The sequence below is a fragment of the Triturus cristatus genome, chromosome 9 (assembly GCF_964204655.1).
Source record: "Triturus cristatus chromosome 9, aTriCri1.1, whole genome shotgun sequence".
Lineage (NCBI taxonomy): Eukaryota > Metazoa > Chordata > Amphibia > Caudata > Salamandridae > Triturus > Triturus cristatus.
In genome coordinates, this window is record NC_140592.1 from 183,176,473 (window position 1) to 183,197,397 (window position 20,925).

The 20,925-nt window shown below is 40.4% G+C and overlaps 1 pseudogene across 1 annotated transcript in view; it reads left to right on the forward strand.

Annotated features, from left to right (window-relative positions):
• The window catches only part of LOC146797602 (cadherin-related family member 3-like), a 706,232-nt pseudogene that overhangs the window by 333,490 nt on the left and 351,817 nt on the right, over positions 1-20,925 (forward strand). The window contains exons 8-9 of the transcript XR_014969047.1: positions 8,494-8,690; positions 12,757-12,934. The product of XR_014969047.1 is annotated as a cadherin-related family member 3-like (transcript). The remainder of the gene's footprint in view (positions 1-8,493; positions 8,691-12,756; positions 12,935-20,925) is intronic.

Genomic DNA, 20,925 nt, shown 5'->3' on the forward strand with positions numbered 1-20,925 from the left:
AGCTTTCAACACTGTATCTAATCGACTCTTGATGGAAAAATTACATGAAAAAGGACTCCATTCCAAAACTCTTCAATTGTGTAGCTCTTTTTAAAATAAAACAGAACTCAGAGAGTACAATTGGGCTCATTTTCTTCTAACCCAAAATCAATCAATTTTGGAGTACCGCAGGGATCGTCATTGAGCCCAACCCTTTTTAATGCTTATGTCTCTCCATTGGCCAAGATTGGGAAGAAATGGGGTTTTAACATTTGTTCTTAAGCAGGTGACACACAGTTGCTGATAGCAATAGGAGAAACATATAAGGACAATAGAGATAATTTGAGCAACTGTCTCTCAGAAAAAGCAAATTGGATGACAGAGCATTGTCTGAATTAAATGAAGAGAAGTATGAGATACTACTCTTTGGGGGAGCACACCTAGTCTGGGACGCATCCTGGTGGCCCCAGTCGCTAGATACTGTGACAGAACCCAAACGGGTTGTAAAAAATCTAGGCATCTTGGTAGACAATGCAATAACCATGCAACCCCAAGTAAAAGTACAGGTCAGCAAATGTTTTGCCACACTAAAATTACTAAGGAGACTGTTTATATGGATCCCGGACAATTGGAGAAAAACCATTGTTCAGGACTTGATAACTAGTAGACTGGACTATGGGAATGCGTTATGGGTTGGTATGGCAGACTACTTGTTCTCACGATTGCAGGTGACCCAAAATGCAGCAGCCAATTTGGTCTGCACCAAGAACAAGTTTAGCTCGGCATCTGAGTATTTAGAGGTGTTACCTTAGTTGCCTATGTGCCAAAGAGCTAAGTTTAAATTACTGTGCCATACGCACAGAGCTTTATACAAGCTTGGCCCCAAAATCCTGCAGGACAAAGTTGAATTTTATTTCCCTCAGTGAGAACTGAGATCTTGCAATCTCGCTCTGGCTAAAACTAGACGTATGAAGAGAGTTAGACTGGGAACCCACTCCTTCTCATACTAGACAGCTGTACACTGGAATAAACTTCCATTAGACCTGCGCCTCACTGACAACCATTTGGGGTTTAGGAAGAAACTGAAAACATGGCTGTTCAGGACCTAATTGCTGGTGCCTCTGTGACAAATGTCTTTACAATGTGGGTGTGCTATAACTATCCCTTTGGGATGAATGTTGCGCTTTACAAGTATAATAAAAATAAAAAAAAGAATTAGATGTTGGAAAGACAAAAAGTCTCCCAAATTTTCAAATTGGGCATCAGCGATGGAACAACCTGCAGCCATTTGAAGCACAAATGCAAAGAAAATAACTACCTTTATATTTAATAAATAAATATTTAAAAATTAAAGTTTTGCAATAAAAGCAGATTCATTAGAATACTTGAAAAGAGTGATTCTGCCAAAATTACTGAGCTTAGTTCCTTTCACTGATTTCCTCTTCATATTTTCATTCTTCATTCTCACAATCTTAAACTTAGGTATGTAATCTGGAGAAAGCAATCCATGGATATTTTTTCATCACCACTTCCATTAACCTCAGGATGGTATAGATATGATGATTTCCAATGTAAAGGGGGACCCCTGAGGAAAGGATGGGTAGGCAGGTGGTGCAGGGGAACATTAAACCACAATATCAACAAAAGATACCAGCTGCCTACAACGTAGGGATATAAATAAGCCCAAAAATGGGTCAGGATTGAATATGCAACCACACACCAAGACTGACAATGAGAAGATTAGAAAAGAACATTCAAAGAGGAGTGAAATCAATAATTTCACAAAATAGAGATATATAGGTCCCACACGGAACCAAATGTCATACTTACATTCATTCCCACAGCATACTCATATATTCAACAAACACATAATCAGAACAAACTGGTTCATAGATAGGTTAAAACAATCGAGAATCAAAGAATAACAGTTCCAATACTCGTGTTCTCCCAGTCGTATAGGGAGACAGGGTCTCCAGGTAACCACGAGACATATAAAAGGACAGGTCGTGTGTAAAGGATAAAACGGAAGCGCAAAGATACAACTCCAATGAAGGATTTCAACAGGCGCGTCAAGTCCGCCAATCAGTTAGTATTTAGCTGATTCCGTTAGTCGTCTTAAATAAAAGCGCAGGATAGAGCAGCGGATCACCAGATCAGGAGTGAGTGCTTCCGCATACACACATTGTCAGTCTTGGTGTGTGGTTGCATATTCAATCCTGACCCATTTTTGGGCTTATTTATATCCCTACGTTGTAGGCAGCTGGTATCTTTTGTTGATATTGTAGATATGATGCTTTCACTGGTCTATATACATTTATACTACTCTTTTGTTCCAGTAACCAGCTGAGTCCGGCGGATGTAATATTATAATCACTGGGGATCAGCGTTCCTTGTGAGCCATTGTGATTAATCCGGAAGCAAGGGGTAGGTACAATATAGAAATGCATTGGCAACAGATCTCTTGCAAATGGTTCAGAAAAGATCATCTATGACAACATTAAAAAAAGAACATGGATGCTATTTGTAACAGCTAATGTCACATTTTGTAGAATCACATTAATATCTTCTTGAGGACTTTGAGAAAACAAATACATTTTGTTGCAATATTTATATTACTCTTGCTATTAGGTTGCATAATTGTATGTTCAGTGGAATGGTGGTTTATACACATTTATCAGAAAACTAGTGTAATGTTTTAAAAATAAATAAAATCCATGGATGACAGACTCACCAAGATTAGAAGACATTCAAACATGCTTTCAATGTACCCTTCTCATAGAGGGTATAGACAATTTGCCACTGTGTTAAGTTATGAAGAGTAATAGAGTTCAGTATCACCCAGGAGGGTATCATGGTGATGAGCAAGTGTGAGTCTAGCTGAACTTAGTGTCTAGTGGGACTACTCAAAAAGCCAGGTCTTAAACTTCTTGCCGAATTTAATAAGAGAGTAAGGGGACTGATGTGTACTATCAGGCTTTAGGAGTGATGTAGAAGGCTCAACCACCAGGTCTGGTTTCCATGTGTGTGGGATCTGTGCAAGTAAATGTCTGGATGAGCTGAGGTGTCTGGAAGGTTTGTGAAAGCAGATGCAATTATTGAGGTATGCTGGACTAGTGTTATGTAGTGCCTTGAAAGTGTGGTTGAGGAGTTTGACTTGTGCTTTTTGTGTATGGGGAGCCAGTGGAGCTCCTTCAGATGTGGTGTGATGGAAGTGAGGTGTGGGAGGTTGAAAGTGATTTTGGCCTCTGAATGGTCTGCAGGCTTCTGGTGAATTTATTTGATTGATCCCGGCATAGAGGGTGGTCTAGTAGTCCAGCTTGCTCATGACCAGGGTGTGCATGAAGATTTTCAATACTGATTGGAAGCCATTTCAAAATCTTCCTTAGCATCTTCAGGGTATGAAACCATGAAGAAGTGATGGCGCTGACTTTGGCTGTCATGATTGGACCTTAAGAGCTAACCAAGTTGTTCACATGTTCTTCTGCAGTAAACACCAGTCAACAAAATCAAAACATTTTCATAATCTTAGAAGAGAAGACTTTTGTGGGTATAATTATGTACAGATCAAGTGATAACTTTAAGTGCCAACTGAACATTATTCCTGGTCTAGTGCTATATGATGAAATTAGATTGAGAAGAAGAGATGATTATTGTCTAAACATTCACCAGGCGAAATGTAAATATTTTTGAGAAGCTCCTAATATTACAATTTAGCAATGCTATGGGCCAGTAGGAACCATATTTCTCTGGATGCTTATCAGGCTTTAACAAAATGGACCATGTTGACTTCTTCCCACATCAATAACCACTCGTCACTGCTGAAAATAATTAATGACCTTTATGAAAGGGTGAACTAGAAACTCCTCAATACTTTATAAACTTTGATAAAAGGCCAACTTGTCCTAAGGCATTATTTGCCAAATGAGACATTGTCAACTGTACCTCATGTCCTTGTATAATACCCTTCAAAGAGGAATAGAATTCATGAGACACCACATGAGTCAGATATTCATATCTGAGTTATGCTTCCTGTAAGACTAAAGATTGAAATAGTACAAATAATAGAAAACCTAACTCACCTTTCAGGTTGTGGTGATTCCTCTGCATGATCCTTCTAACCCAAATCACCATACAGTTTTCTTCCAAACAGTACTATATGTGTAGCAGGTTTCATGAGCAAGGTCTTCAATTCACCTCATTTTCCTCATTGACCTATAAACATTACAAGGGTTGCTTGTCTTATCTTGCCATTCTAATTGTTAGAGTTTAACTTCTAGTTCTGTTCTATTTTTATTTCATCAGTTTAACAAACGTGATGGTTATTGGCTACAATTTACCATTCATTACTGCAGCCCATATTGCATTCAATTGTATATCATTTGAGAAGTTCTTCTTGAATTATTGAGCTAGTGTATCCCTTATATTCAGCCGCGGTCGGTAGTGGGAGTAGCTGCCGGGCGGTGACGTGGGAAGGGGGAGGGGCAGGGTGGGGGGTAGTAAACTATGGATTACGGAGGTTTACAGGTAAGCAAACATATAAATTAATAAAAATGAATTTCGTAGCGAGCACTGCATACCCAAATGCGATGCAGTACAAGCAACGAAATGTGTTTTATTAAGGTATATGTTTACTTACCTCTAAACCTCCGTAATCCATAGTTTTCCACCCCCACCCTGCCCCTCCCCCTCCCCACGTCACCGCCCGGCAGCTACTCCCACTACCGACCGCGGCTGTTTATATTGCACCTAAGCACTAGATTGCTGTAGGCCACTTCATTAATTTTCCATATCCTTATGTATAGACAGAGCAATCCACCTTGAGTTGCCGTAACCAGTGTATGGTCATAGAGAATGTGAGAGCCATTGCATGCCCAGAGTGGGATGTCAGTCAGCACTTTGCTAAGAAGTACATAATGTTTGTGTGAGTGACACCTGTACCCAGTCATATGAAGGTATAGTACTTCTTTATCCACAGGATGATATCTAATGGTTCTAAGGCAGAATATAGAACAAGACCTAATAATTGTCACAAATTGGCATGGCTGCAGAGATCAGCCTAAGGTTTCCAATTAGTGAATCATCATTAGTGCTTTTAAAGAGAAAAGAAAGCCTACTAAAAAGAAAGCAATAACATAGGTGGGCCACCATTCATGATTATTGTCCTGGGTCCCATTGCCAATCCTCATGCTCATGCCATTATCGACTCTACATCTCTTCTAATGACTATTGCAACAGTGAAGATCATGTGTAATCAACTGAAGTAGTTTTACATCATTATGGTCATACTCCACAAGGCACACCTTCAGGGAGACAAGATAGCAGTCTCACATCACACGCAGCTTTCAACCACAACTGAACATCTGATAATTGGAACATATATGAGAAAGTTCAGAATTGAGAACAACACTCATCACCTACTCTGCTGCAGCTTCTTTCTCCACTCTATGATGGTCCAACTCATTCACCTTAAGGTCTGTGGAAAAGACTCAGCGTGAGTCACTTCCCATCATCTCAGCTACACAACAAGCACTTAGGCTGTAATGTGTAGGTGGGCATTCTCAGTTCTTGGTTGCAGAATGCAGCTGAAAAAGTACCTTTGACCTGGAGCATTGTTGTGGGCGTGGGGTTATGGCATATCCTGTGCGGTATGCAGTCAATATGTTAGTGTGGCAGGACGCAATTATTGCTCATGGTCTCACAGTGGAAAATGGTCACCACACATTCATGCACTGGCATTTTTATCTCCAGGGTTCATGGGCTTACAACAGTGATGGGCCATCTCATTGGCTACTATACAGCGGGTCACATGTTGTCCTCATGCCTCAAGGGTACTGAACTCACAAGTATGACAAACCACGTCTAAGGTTGCCTCTCACAGCATCACATGATGTTATCACACCTACAATACTTGGTCTAGTTGTATCCACCAACTTAAATGCACATGCAATATATACTCGGGGAAATGAGGGGATCCATGTATGACCTAGTACATGAACATATCAGGGAGAGTCAGTAAGCAATCCCACCAGTAGAGTTCAGAGGAAAAAGACCTTTACTTCATTACTATAACCACCTGCAACCAATCATTAATAGTGTCATAGCCTAGACATGTGGACAGTAGTCTACCACGCTAGATAGAGTTCCACTTTGGGTGAGCCCATGTGACCTTAACAGACGCTATCAATGTATTAGCAAACAATTTACCATTGTTATGTAAAACAATGGTCAGGTAACTTGGGATGCTTTTTCTCCTGTTTTTCACTAAAGCAATTTTCTAGTCTAACTTGTGCTTTTGCCACATTAGACTAGTAAATCAAAAAAGGTCACCAACATCATGACTGATGTGCACCACAAATCACACATGTCGCAATGCACATATGAGCATGCATCATGACTTTGGCAGCCATATTAGAATGGGTATTCTTTATTAGTAATCCCATGTCATACGTGTGTACACAATTGCAAATCAACATTGCAAAAGCTAGTAAGTTAACATTTTAGAGCTGAGACTGTATACACAGATCCCTGCTCTTCTGTACCGAAATACATATTGAATTCAGCACATATTATCATAAAGATTTACTTATTACTATGCAAAAGAGTCACAGGCCTATTCAGAAGCTGCACTTTGCAATATATTTTGAAGCATTATAGTAGTACTTCTCACTTACTATTCATTAATCTACATGTGGCGACCTTTGCCTCTCCTATCTTTTCTATGAAATGATATTCACCCCAATTAAATAGGAACCCGCACATATATACGCCAACGTTTTAGTAGTGAATGTGGGAGGGACGTGGGAGTGGCTGGGAAAGGAGGAATATTCACTGCAATATGGGAGGGGTTTAGGAAGGGTTATGGAGGTGGCTCGGGAGAGTCAAATGCATAAAAAAGCATAAACCCATTGCTATAAATAAATTGAAATTCTAACATTACTGCAGTCAAAAGGGACCTAAAATAGTCGTAAATATACTCCAACTCAATGCATTACAATCCATGGTTACTTACATGTAGTGCAACACACTCCCAAAAAAAAAATAGCAGGCAGGGACTTAAAATTAATACCAAATAGGGAATGTTAGAAAGACATGAACTTCTTTTGACATTTAAAAAATAAATATATATTTTATTTAATGTTTAAAAAAATTATATATAATTAAAATTAAATATTATTTATTAGACTTTTGTGATAAAGATTTTACATATTAAAATTAAACTTAACTTTAAATGTTTTGAAAACAATACATTAATTGAAATTAATTATATACATAACTTTTAGTATGTTTTAATGACTATTAAATAAAAAATTAAAAAATGCTGTAGGTGTTCTTTTAAATGTGTCTTTAAATAAATAATAATACATTAATAAAAGTTGTTTGAAATAATTAATTCTTCTACATAATTTTACATTAATAGTTTGTAATTTTTCTATTTGTTCTTCCTATCAGAAAATAGATAACGGTATTGCACATTAATATGTATCATTAAAATATTTCTACAATTTAAAAAAAAAGTTGAATAAATTTTTTAACTTTTTGCTACTTTTTACCATAAGGAGCTCTCCACCCTGGTGATGGAGACCTCTGCCTAAATGTGAACATTCAGTAGTAATAACTTTTCACTTGTAAATGTGGCTCTTATGCCTAATTTTATGGGGCGAGAACATGTAATTCTACACTTTGCACTAACTTTAAACTTGGAAATGGTGAATAGCCATAGATAGTAAGTTACTGCAAAATGTAAGAGTAAATTTACATGTCAGTAAATCTACAAGTGAATAGGCCCCTGTGACCTTTCAGACATTGACAGTTCAGAAAAAGGGAACCTGAAAAGCTATGCATTCATTTAAATGCAGAACTGGAGCTGGGGATATTCTACTCTTGGGACTAAAGCTCTCACTGCTGGCTCCGGCAGCAGGCATTGTGAGGTCATAATTTGACTATAATCAAGTACTACAATACAATAGTGATTTATTTTTCAAATGCTCATTATTAAATCTCTCAAATCTACAATATAACAAATCATTAAGAGCAGGTAACTATGTAGCCATTGACGGCATTCATGTTTTAAAGTACAACTACCCATTGCAGAGTTCTGGCCAGAAACGTCAAGCCTGGAGGCTGGGTAATCTGTCAATGTGACCAGAAGTCTGAGTAGCATACTGGACCATAATACATAATATAAATATATAATATGCTATACACTATAGACCATAATACAGATATAACCTGTTACATATTTTTTACAATTACTCTTTTCAAACGGAAAAATGTTTAACAAATTTTAATCACTCTCATGATGTCATTTATGTAAATTAGATAAAATAGTACATGAGCATGCCGTAATTCTTATGAAACTTCGGGTTAGCACAGCAAATATGCTTGCTTTTGCCTCAGTTTGCTAATTTATCTTCTTTTCTGGACTCTTTTGCTATACTCAATAACATTTTGCATCAGAACTGTCAATCTGGGTTACTTTATCTATCTTTAAGATATTTTTTTTTATTGAATTAGATTTTCAAGCATCTCTGATGGCAAACAGGTCACCAAAGATGAAACCTCTACTTCAGGCTCTAAAGTGGAAATAGAACTGTATGAAGAGCGACCCATTGGAACAACAGTGACCACGTGCACTGCGACAGATGCTGACCAAATGAATGACCTCACCTTCCGACTTGATCCTGGAAACCCATATTTCACAGTGAACAGAGGTGCACAATAATAGTATAATTGCTCTTTTAGTACTAACATATACTATGGTTATGTCATATACATTTTAAAGCAGTTTTAGATATGTATAATTATAGAAGGGTAACAATGAATTAGCAAGATATTTTCAACCGAAGGATTCTTTGTGGCCTCAGATAGACAAGAGCGAAGCGCGTGTTGTCTCTGATGTCACTCAGAACCCTGAGGTGGAAAACAACCCTGTAATTCAATTTTTACCAATCTATAATTTTATGTTATATATGGTCCCTTACAACATCTTCCTCTGCTTTCACTGCTAAACAGGAGCAGAGAACGAATGAGGCAGCCACACATAACTTGGCCTCCACAAATGTAAAATAATCTGGCTTCCTGACAACCAACATTCTCTGTGCCATCCCTTCTCTGTGTTTCAGAAGCTGTGCTCTCTGCTTTCCAGGCTTCTCTGACAGGTTCTCAGAGTTGGGTGTCAGAGCAATCTGGAATTGCTTTATGACGTAGCTGCAGTGGTTAACAACTCTTGTTAACAAATGTCGCTACATCTTAGTAGTGAATTAATGGATTTAGAATCTACACACCAGTGACTATCTACCATAGCCATATGTAACGTAATAAATATTGGTACACAAAAGTAATTCATGGGGTGCACTAACTGTGTGCTATCCCTATGCAGCTCAGAGTCAGTTCACCTCCTAACAGCCTCATTACCTCTGTGCCTGAGTCTGTAATATTGTGAGGGTTCAAAGCACTGCCTCATTTGCACAGAACTTTGCCCTTTTGCAAATGTCTTATTGAGATCACACTGGCACACATTTAGATTTGGCGTGAACTACATTACAGGAAGGGGCCAGCAAGCACCAGCTGGCCCTATTGCATTTACAAAGTTCCCCAGGTGTGCAAAATGCTGGTGCACATGCCATTGTGCCCCTGTGACCCCTTCTGTAATATAGCCCCTCTTGTCTTTTGAGCATATATTATAGTTTCTGCTACAAATCCCATTTCCCACATACAAAGTGGAGTATGCTAATGTTGTATACTTGCCAATTGAAACATGCAACTTTGTTGACATCCTTAATAAATAACCTAATTTCAAACTCTCCAGGCCTTTAATTAACTAGGGCGAGAAAGCAAAAGACATATTGTAGATAGACGGAATGCAGAACAAATCAAAACATTCACCGCCAGTCAAGAGATCTGGTTTAAATCCATCATTTCTTTGCTCACCATGCCACCCCAGTTTAAGCCTGGCCATATGCATATCAGCCTTGACCCTGGTTCTCATGAGAACAGTCCAGCCCGAACTGCCAAACCAGGCCCTCCCTGGACCGTAAACAAGCATCCTAGGACAGGTTTTTGGGGTTTCACCTCTCATCAGCCAGGATACCTTGAATACAGTGGCATAGTGAGCCCGGGACCCAAGTCTGGGCATACCCGGTGCACTTAGGGCGAAAAAGTAAAAGACACATTATTGATAGACGGAATGCAGAAGAAATCAAAACATTCCCCCCAGTCAAGAGATCTGGGTTAAATCCATCATTTTTTTGCTCACCATGCCACCCCAGTTTAGACCTGGCCATATGCAAATCAGTCTTGACCCTGTGCCTCATGGGAACAGTCCAGCACAAACTGCCATGCCAGGTCCTCCCTGGACCGGAAACAAGCATCCTAGGACAGGTTTTGGAGTTTCACCTCTCATCAGCCAGGATAGCTTGAATACAGTGGCATAGTGAGTCCGGGACCCAAGTCTGGGCATACCCGGTGCACTTAGGGCGAAAAAGTAAAAGACACATTATTGATAGACAGAATGCAGAAGAAATCAAAACATTGACCCCCCGTCAGGAGATCTGGGTGAAACCCATCATTATTTTGCCACCCCAGTTTAGACCTGGCCATATGCAAATCAGTCTTGACCATGTGCCTCATGCGAACAGTCCTGCTGGAATTACCAAGCCAGGTCCTCCCTGGACCAGAAACAAGGACAGTTTTCGTGGTTTCACCCCTCATCAGCCAGGATAGCTTGAATCCTGTGGCACAGTGAGCCCTGGACTGATATCTGGGCATACCCAGTGCACTTAGGGCGAGAAAGCAAAAGACACATTATTGATAGCCGGACTGCAGAACAAATCAAACATTCACCCCCAGTCAAGAGATCTGGGTTATATACATCACTATTTTGCTCACCATGCCACCCCAGTTAAGTCCTGGCCATATGCAAATCAGTCTTGGCCCTGTGCCTCATTTGAACAGTCCAGCCCGAAGTGCATTTAATTAAGTAGAGCATACCATGCATGTGTTTGCTTGTGGCTTAGTTTTGTTTTTTCCCCATGGTGGCATGTGCTTCTAGATAGCAGAATTGAGATTCTTCACTGTTCCACTACTGTCTTTTTGCTGACTTTCAGATTTCTTTAATGGATGTAGTAATTGGCATTCAGGGTGGGCTTTGACAACAAACACCTATATCAGAATCAGACTGACCATAACAACGTTCTATGCTTTTATATTCATTCAAGAACTCTTTGTATGACCCTGCCATATGGTTAAATTCTTTGTTTATGCAGGAATTATAAAGATATTGCTTATTATGATGAACAAGCATAATACCTATCAATTAGCTAAGACACCAACAATACGCCTAGGCAGCCCTACGAAATGCAAGGAAAAGGGCAAAAAATAATAAGAATCACTATTGGAAACCCTCCTGTCGCTCATAAAAAATGCATTACTACATTACTACCTTTAGACCTGCTTCAAATGAAATGAAAAGATCATTACCAAAATTGGTAAATTTTAAACATCAGACCTTTCAGTTGCAAAACCATATGTATTCAAAATATCATCTAGAGATGGTCAGTCCCAAATTTTCAGACAACGGAGTCCCAGTTGGCTCTGATGAGACTTTAGGTCTTTGGGAGTTAGCTTTCACAAAAAATGTTAAAGATGTGGTGGAAGCTTGTCCAAATCAATGGCGGCCATCCATCAAAATCTTTGTAACTTGAAGGTTTCTTTTTAAGATCCAGAGACTACCTAGGGCTGGTGTTCAACTCAAAATTTTGTAGATGGTATTCCATCCTGGAGGTAATGTTGTCCTCTATCACCCTGATGAACTGCACTTCACCTGCCAAAGCCCAAATCAAGCCAGAGTCCCTTGTTTCAAAGCTACAAATTGATAGAAGATTGATTAGATGAAGTGCTGGAAGTAGTATTAATATTACCATCTCCATAGCTCCATGATGTATTGTACTAGCATGGTGCTCGAGTCCTTCATTGTTGTGGTAGAGGCTAGGTTCATAGGTATCCTCTTGATGTATGTGTATCAACATTTTTGTAAGTATAATGAAGTCTATCAACTAATGCATTTTGGAGTATTAAAAGTCGTACTCTTTTAGTATTAATTTACATACTATTGCATGCCTTTATGAAATGGTTCCAAAACATCTAAAATGGGAATACAATGAGTATACATAGGCAATGGACATTCTGGGCCGACCTACAAGGCATATCAGGAAATGTAAGAGTGTGAATCGGACCTATTATACTATTGATTATTAACATAGGCAGCAACACCCACAAATAGAACAAAATGCAAAATGATCTAATTTGTAGTTTCATCATTCTTCACTGGAGAGCATTCTTCTAATTCTATTCAATTCTAATTTGCAACCACAATTTACAACATTGTCCCCTACAGTGGATGGTTTAGTTCACTTAGCCCCAGACCAATGTAGATTCATCCTTAAATTCATCCATAACACCTCCCACAATTTCAGAATGTCTGTAAAAATGATACGAGAGGATGTGGTCTCTCGGCTAGACCGCGGACTTTCGTGCTGGAAACCAGGGTTCGAGCCTCGAGGTCGCGTCCACTTCTTGTGATTCTGGGCAAATCACTTAATCTCCCCGTGCCTGAATGTGTAATGTAAATACGGTGCTCATGTACAGCGCTCCAATACCTTCGGGTCGAGTTCGCTCTATATAAAACATGCAAAAAAAAAAAATACTTCTTTAATTGTAATAAATAAATGTACATATGCAAAAGGAGCACATTTGTCATGTTTATTGTCCCTATCACAGAGACCGGAACGGTGATCATATCATCGAAAATGGATGCAGAAGAAACTGGATTTGTTAATGTTCAAACATATTCTATGAAAGTATGTGACGAAGATCTTAAGTGTGCTTCCATTCCTGTTACAGTGAAGGTTTTAGGAATCAACGATAATCCACCAATTTGTGATCCATATTTGTACAGGTAAGAATTTTGAGGTGTACGTTATCATCTTTCTGTCATGTGGAGAGGTTTATTAATAACCCGTTATATTAGGTCTTTGATTTACCACAGACCTCACTCTGAGGAGCAATGGAGCAATTTACGAGGAGATGTTTTGTAGCAGGAGCATCATGGACACGCGGGGGTGCACTTGGACTAGTGTGGTGTATTGATTCTATTATTAGAAATGTCAGAAAGGAATGGTGAGATGCAACTTTTTAATATGAACAGTACTAGACAGCTCACTCTGCAGATTTTAAAATTACACATGTTTATAACGTATGTATCTTAAATGATGCACTTTACTGTTTCAGGCAACAGAGGATATAGTGGTTTGCACAGAATAAACATATGTCATTTTTTGAGCATGTGCCTAAGCCTGGATTAGAACCTCTGCCTCCTGGTCACAATGTCAGCAGCTAGCTCAAAATCTACAATTCAGTCACTATTGTCACAACCACACTCATAGGATTGTAAATAATCAACAATGAAGCTGGTTTCCACATTGAGGGCTTCATTTATGAGGTTTTGCCTTAGGGCAGCGCAGCAGGTCTTCCTGCTGCGCATTCCTGTCCTTTTCCCCTGCGCCGGCGCATAATGGGCATCTGTGCGCCAACGCAGGCATCTTTGCACCAAGGGTGACTGCGTTGCGGGGATGATTAATTTTGTACAGGAAGGGAAACCTTTCTGTACAAAAATAATCACAAGAGGCTTTTCCTCTTTCTATGTGTGCTGCAGAATGCAGAAAGCATAGAAAAAGGAAAAACAAGGAGAAATAAAGATATTTCTATGCGTTGCGCCTCCCTTACGCCTTCTCTGTGGAGGCATAGGCCTTTGGCACTGCCTCAGATTTACGATTTCTCGTAAATCTGGGGCAGTGTCAAAAGGCCATGGGTGTTGCTGGGAACGCCCCCAGCAACACCCATTGCACCCCCCTTTAACACAGAACACTGCGTTATAGGGACCGATATTTATCAGGCAGCATTATGCCAAAAAGAGTGGCTTAGGGTTACATGACAAATATCATGCAGGCTTCTGCACCACGGAACGTCAAAAAAGTGACGTTCTGGAGGTGCAAGGAGTCTCATAAATGAGGTCCTGGGTTTCAATAACTGAGTCTCCCTCACTGTGGGTTTTGTAAAAAGGCATTTGAGTGCTAAGTGCCAGTGAATGTCTTTTGAAGTAAGTCCCGCTGCTTCACAGTTAGGGTAAGAAGCTCTTGACTGGTTACACAGGAACACATACGTACATGCTTTTGCACACCTGTGTGGGCTGAGCAAGCGGGATTACTATGTAACTCAGCCTAGCTACCAAGCACAGGTAACCGTGAGTAAATTGATCATAACTTGTGCAGGCCTCATAACTCAAGTATGCAACCAAAAATGAATAACCCATTTCTGTTTCAGTAGAGTATGAGTCTGTGTTGCATTACCGTGAGACTGTGGTTATTTTCTATATTCACAAATTAGGTGAAAGCTGCACCAAAATATTAACTTCGCCGTAGTTCAATGTAGAGAAAAGACTAAAGTCTCTTTCTATCACCTCATTGTGAGCTGCCCAGTGCAGTATTCACAAGTTTTGTGGTGTCCCTGGGGCCAGAATTATTGTTTACCGATTGTGGCCCATTATTAAAACAATTATTAAAACATGCAGCATTGCACCCAGTCTTACCAGGTCCATGTGTTACCTAAAAAAAAGTAATTCTTGTTATCTCAAGGGGGGATAATGGCTGGCATCATTAAATCAAGACTTGGTAATTTCCTGCGGATATATCAGAGAACTTGGAATTAAGTCCTATAAGATTAATAGATATCCCACCCAAATACAAAAATAATTTGCCTGTATTTTCACTCCTTCACATACATTGAACAATTTCCTGTATCACTCTTCAATGAGATTTGAGCTTTGGACTAACCTCATGGGCCAAGTTAATTTCTCTAATGACCAAAAGGTAGATCAAGGGCTCTTCCAGACAATAGGCCCATTTAGAATGGATTAACATTCTTCTAAGAGTGCAAAAGGGTAGGGGAGAAATCTGCATAAACAAATTAACTGTCATCTCTCTGACAAGGCCAAGCCTGCCTTTATCACAGAGACATAGGTGGCTGCCAATCATAAGGCACTACCCACACCAGAGGCTCCACCAGGAGAAACCTTTGCCAATCAAGTGTTGATTCAGCCATCTTGAAAAATTGTGTGTGTGGGAGGGTGTGGACCAGTCAGCTGCTTCAAAAATTAAGGCGTTTGTCATGAGTGGATAGGTGATGTGGCGTACCTGGATTAGGCAGAGATACCCACCTTCTAAAAGTCTTTACCTCCACTTTTAAACCCATGCACAAGCCAAAAACTATGAGAATCAAAAGGAACTGCAGAAGAAAATGAAGGGTGGGCCCCATATGGATAAACCTCTGTCTGAAGTAAAGAGGAACTCTGGACTTATTCTTTCTTGAACTTTGTTGGAATCTTGTATTCAGGGCCAATGACACCTCCCCAATCCCTCTGTTTAACAACAGACAGGGACTTTCTGGGGACTCCGGAGTACAGGGTTGCCCTGGACATTCTGTGGACAAGTTCTGGTTGGAGGTCAGGAATGGGTACTCCAGACTGCTGCTAGACACACAGATGCCATGCAAGGAAGCTGTGAGACGGGTGAAGAGTAAACAGGTATTCTGGTCTGGTTTGAGAGTCATGGAAGATAGTTGAGTAGTTGAGGACCGGAGGGCAGGTCCCTGAGCTCTCCCTAATCAAAGGGAGAGCAAGTCAAAAATAGGCTTCAGAGAAATTCCTGGAACTTAAAATGCATTAAAAGTAACAATTCTGGTGACTGCCATGAGAAGCAGAACTCAGCAAACCTGATCTCTCTATGACCAATGGAGCAGAGAAAACAACATTTGCCATGCTAGGGTCCCTGAGGCCACTGAGGCAAATTAGGTATACTAATAACCAGAAAGTTATCAATGAAACCCATGTGGATCCCGTGTCTCTCGAGCATGTGGCGATCACCATTCCCTATATTTACAAACTTTGAGGAGATAACTGAGAATAGTTGGCAGTCTGTGTATTCCTCTCAGACAGTGAGACAAAGGGGGCTTAGATGTTGGAAGGATGGCCTATCCTACCTGGATGGGAGGGCAGAGCTGTTCCATGCCCCACATACATTTAAAAGGGCTGCCTCTAGCACACTCAGAAAACAACTGTCTTTTATCACCCTAAGCCTCTTGGATACTGGACAGAGGAAGGATGAGAATTTCCTGAACCAGATGTGAGGATAGTGTAGAGGTTTCTCTCACTTCAAAGGCTGGCAGCAGGTTTAAATATTGGACCCTCAGACCATCTCTTAAGTACACTTATCGCCTGCAAATGACCCCCCAGAAGGACTGCCTTGTGCTTAAGAGGGAGGATTACCCTGCTGCTTGAGATGCCTTTTGTACCTCAGAGGACTGCCCTGCAGCTACCAGAGGATGGCCCTGCTGCTTAGAGATGCCTTGTACCCTCATAGGGCACTGGCCTTGGGGCACCAGCTCAGTTGATTATGATGCAGCTTGTAAATGTAATCACTATTGAGAAGAAATAACAACAGGTTACTATTGGGCCTGGGAGACCCACGGCCTGCCAGAGGTGGCCCAAAAGGTGCGTAGTAGTGAGAGAGTACAGAGACCAAGCTTTTTCCATGCCATGCTTATGTAGGGGGGTGAGGAAAGAAACTCAGTTAGTTTCTCTGCAGTCAAGAGGAAGAGTGTACCAGCCTAGCTGATGGCCAGCGTGACCTTGCCTGCTTGTGCTAAGAAAGCAGCAGGATACCATTGAGCCTGTGCAGACCCAGGGCCTGCCAGAGGTGGTCCATGAGGTGCATAGTAGTGATGGAGCAGAGAGGCCATGCTTTTTTCGTGTCTGTGCTTGTGCAGGTGGGTGAGGAATTAAACTCAGCTAGTTTCTCTGCAGTCAAGAGGAAGTGTACCGCAGCCTAGTGAATATGCTAGCATGACCGTGCTGGCTTCGTCTTACGGTGTGCAGATGCCCCAGAAAAAGGCAGGTGCACCTGCAGATGAAGTGCACCTGCAGGCACTCTTTGTGGAAAAACAAAAAAGGAAGCAAAGAAAGGAAACATTCATTATCTCTTGATGTTTAATTCAAATTGCTTCCTGCCCAAACAGCAGGCTCAAAAATGGCCTATTTGCCTGTTGGGGCTCACATGAATGCATTAGCACGACCAAGAGAGTTCCAGTTGCTCTTGTACAACTGCAAGAACCGCATCAGTCCCCCTCCTTACAAGGAGCCACACACCATTTTAAAATGTTTCCTAAGTCTACTGGATCACAAAAAGAGTGACATTGGAGAGTTTTGCAAGGAAACATGCATGCATTTTTGGAAATGGGACTTTTGTTTACATTCTTTGGGGAGTGTTACTAGGTCCTGTGTCTGCTTTGCAACCTTGTTAAGGTAGAAGAAAAACTGTAGCACTACCATATTTTGAAAATTGAAATGTTTATTGATATGTTTATGTAGACAGTGAGTCATTGTGTATGCTTTCTAATGAGGTCATGCCATCTTAAAAGGTTTTGAATATTGCTTTGCATTGTGTTTGAGTATGTGTTTTACCATTGATTACTGTAGTAAAACCCTGGCACAGCCAGCAAACCTGAATTTTATTATTGCACTCCTTCATGATGTGCTAGGAGCATAGTAGGATATTGTATTTTTAAGGTTTAAGACTTGCTGATGTTAGACCATTAAAGATGCCTGCAGCATTGGGTGTCGCAGGTACATCTAGTTGGTTACCTAACCTATGGGACCTTTATTTGGTGTGGACCCCTCTTGGTTAGAGGATGTCCCCACAGACAGTTACACCTGGAAATATTTGTTCATTTGAGCACAGTATTTAGTACTATCTGTAATAAATAATGTCTCCTTCTTATAAGAAAACACACTGGCAGAACAGCAAATTAGGTGTTTTTTGTGGAGTTGCTGAGTATTGCATTTCTAACCCATTGCCTCTCTCCTGAGTAAGCCTTGGGCTGCTCTGCCTCACTACCCTAAGAGTCAAGTTATAAAAATGTTCACTTGGCTCCAGTTCGGAGGTCAAATGTATGGGTCCCCAGAACATCGGTTTCAAAGAATTGCTCCAGTTGGGGCCAAATGCTTCCTGTCTACCCCGGGGCCCTCTGGCTCAGATTTCATACACAAATCACATTTTCAGTCCATTAAGAGTTATCCCTTATCGTGGGTATATTGTGGAGTGTGTGGTAGATTAAAATGTGTCTTAAATTGTATTGGAGTTGTTTTCCCATTCGAGATTTGATCCCAGTTATAATGTTGAAACAGGGGTCACACAAGCCATCAACTTTGTATGCTTGGTGGGAACATACCAACACCACATAGATGGGGGTTTGTAAGTAGTTCTCACCAGGGAAGAGTTTTATAACATAAAAAATGTATGTTCACTTCAGAGCTCTTAACCTACTCTTACTTTCAGGTGCGGTCGGCACTGGTAAGAGCGGTGGGGTGGGTCAGGGTGCGGGGGAGTCTACAGACTATGGGATAAGTTAAAATAAATAAAAAAACAAATATAACCACTTACCTTGCGCTCACCGCAATGCCAACTTGGCAATGCGGTGAGTGCAAGTTAAGTGGTTTTATTTTTTTTATTTAGTTACACCTGTCCGGTCGTCTGTCGACTTCCACCTCCCACCCTGACCTGCCCCACAGCTCTAACCTGTGCCGGCCGCGCCTGTTCTGATTCTTCTTACAAACTCTTTGAAGATGATCAGACTAAAATCTGGATTTTCATATTATTGGTATGGGCAAATGATAGTGCATGCATAAAACTACATTTCATCTTTGCAAGTGTGAAAAACCCTGATTAAGTATAATAACAGGATACCAGTTGACCTACAGAACTATGAAAGAGGTGAAAGTTTCAAAAAGTGAGAGGATCCCATGCATACCTACATTTGTCCACTGATGTAGGGAACACAGCGAACAGAGAAAGAGAGGAACGGTTACAGTGCTTTTCTATTACACTTATTGGCAAAATGTACATTGCAGGTGTGCTGGAGCAGAGTTTTCTGTTGAAAATCTATTGGGTTTTTAAGCTCCGGTTTGTCTATATGTGAAAAATTAAAAATATTAATTTGTAACGTTAATTATTTGTTTTGTGTAAATGTTCTGATTAACCAATACGAACTAACAAGAGAAAACTACACGTGGGAAAGCATTCATGTTGCTTAATAATAATGTGCAGGTTTAATTAAATGAATGTTGCTGAGTGCTGTTTGTTTTAAGCACAAACCGCTTTTGAAATGTCGTGTATTAATGCTTTTCTGTGTTGCAACGGCTAGATAATTACATACACATAAGGGTATTAGTGGGGTTAACACTGTTTAATCACTATGTGGTAACGTTGTTTTTGTCTCTTTTAATTAAGATGGTCCGTTTTGGCCTAGTAAAAATGGCTGCCGTTTAAAGCCTGCATTTGAGTGACTGAACTTTGATGAGAAGGCCTTGCTGAACATGGTCGAGAGTCCTCTGACCACAGTCTTCGCCTGGTTTAAAAGTTTTCCGTGAGGACAGCAGCTCTGGGCGAAGGTCCAAGTGTCCTTGGAGGACAAAGGAGCCACAAGGAACTTTGTGATTACAGCGCTGGTCCCGAGGAAATAAGAATGTGAAAGAAACATTTGCAAAACCCGAGTTTCCTGCTTCCGTCTTTTTATTTTTGTGATTTTTCTGAGCAGAGATTTTCCAAATGTAGTGATGCTACATCCTTTCTTGCTCGCTCTGCTCAGCGGTTCAGCGGACGTTTAGAATATTTGATGTTTCTTTAATATTGCAAGTTTCCCTATAAATATTGTTAGCCTATAGAGGGTCTAAGGCCACTTCTTCCCAAACCTGCGTTGGTGAGGATCGATGCTGTGAGGACGGCGACTCGGGAGACTTCTACTGAGAGACCTGTCCTGACCCATTTATGACATTTAGCTAGAATAGGTAATTATGAGAATAATGATTTGCTTTGATTGACTTTCTTTGACTAATTTTAGATAAAAGTACCGTTATTTAAAATACAGTGTTGGTGGTTATTTCTTGTTGTTATTGAGTACTCTATTTTGATTATTGTTGTTTAGATCATGACTCAGGATAATATCAAACTGGTCTTATCGACCTCAGTGTAGATATAGGGTGTTTAGGAGTTTTCTCTCCACAGGTTCTATGCTGATAGAGTAATCGAGCGTATGTTAGTGAAATGGGCCCAAGCGTATGATGTGTGTATGTGCGTGTATCTGTGAAATTACTCTATCCGTGGAAGTAGGGAGAAATTGTATGCCCTTATCTGCACCAATTTCCTGGTAGCAGAATTTGATGGTTTTGATGGTTATCTTGATCTGATTAGATTGCTTGTACATTGGCTTTTGATTTATTGATTATTGATTGATGTTGGTATATGTACTAATACTATTTGTTGGAGTCGTCATGTTGAGTTATATGTAGTGCTTCTGGAACTTGGGAGCTGGTAGCAGTTCCGTAGTAGGGCAGAGGGAAGTATATACTGCTCTCAGGAAAGACGGGATTGTTGGTCCTGTACGTATGCAGGAAAAACGTGTGACAATTGAAGTTGCGCGTCACATTGTCTGAGTTCGGAATCAGTGACATCGTCGAGTGTTACTATTAGAGATATATTTTCTGGTATAAAAGGAGTGCGTATGATAGCGAAGGTTATCTGTGAAACTCTGGTCTTAAGTCCCAGGGATCCGTAAGGTTCACCGTTAAAGCTTATCGCGGGAGAAGTAATAGGTATTCTCTGAGCTTGTCTGAAGGACTGGGCAGAGGTAAGCGCTGCTTGGTTAACGTATGTTATAATTCTGTAGTAGGGCAGATCATATGCTGTTCTCGGGAAAGCAGGATTCTGTGTGTATGTACTATATTTTTCTTGAATAAATGTGCGTGAATGTATGAGCATTTAGTTGATTGTAAAACTCTTT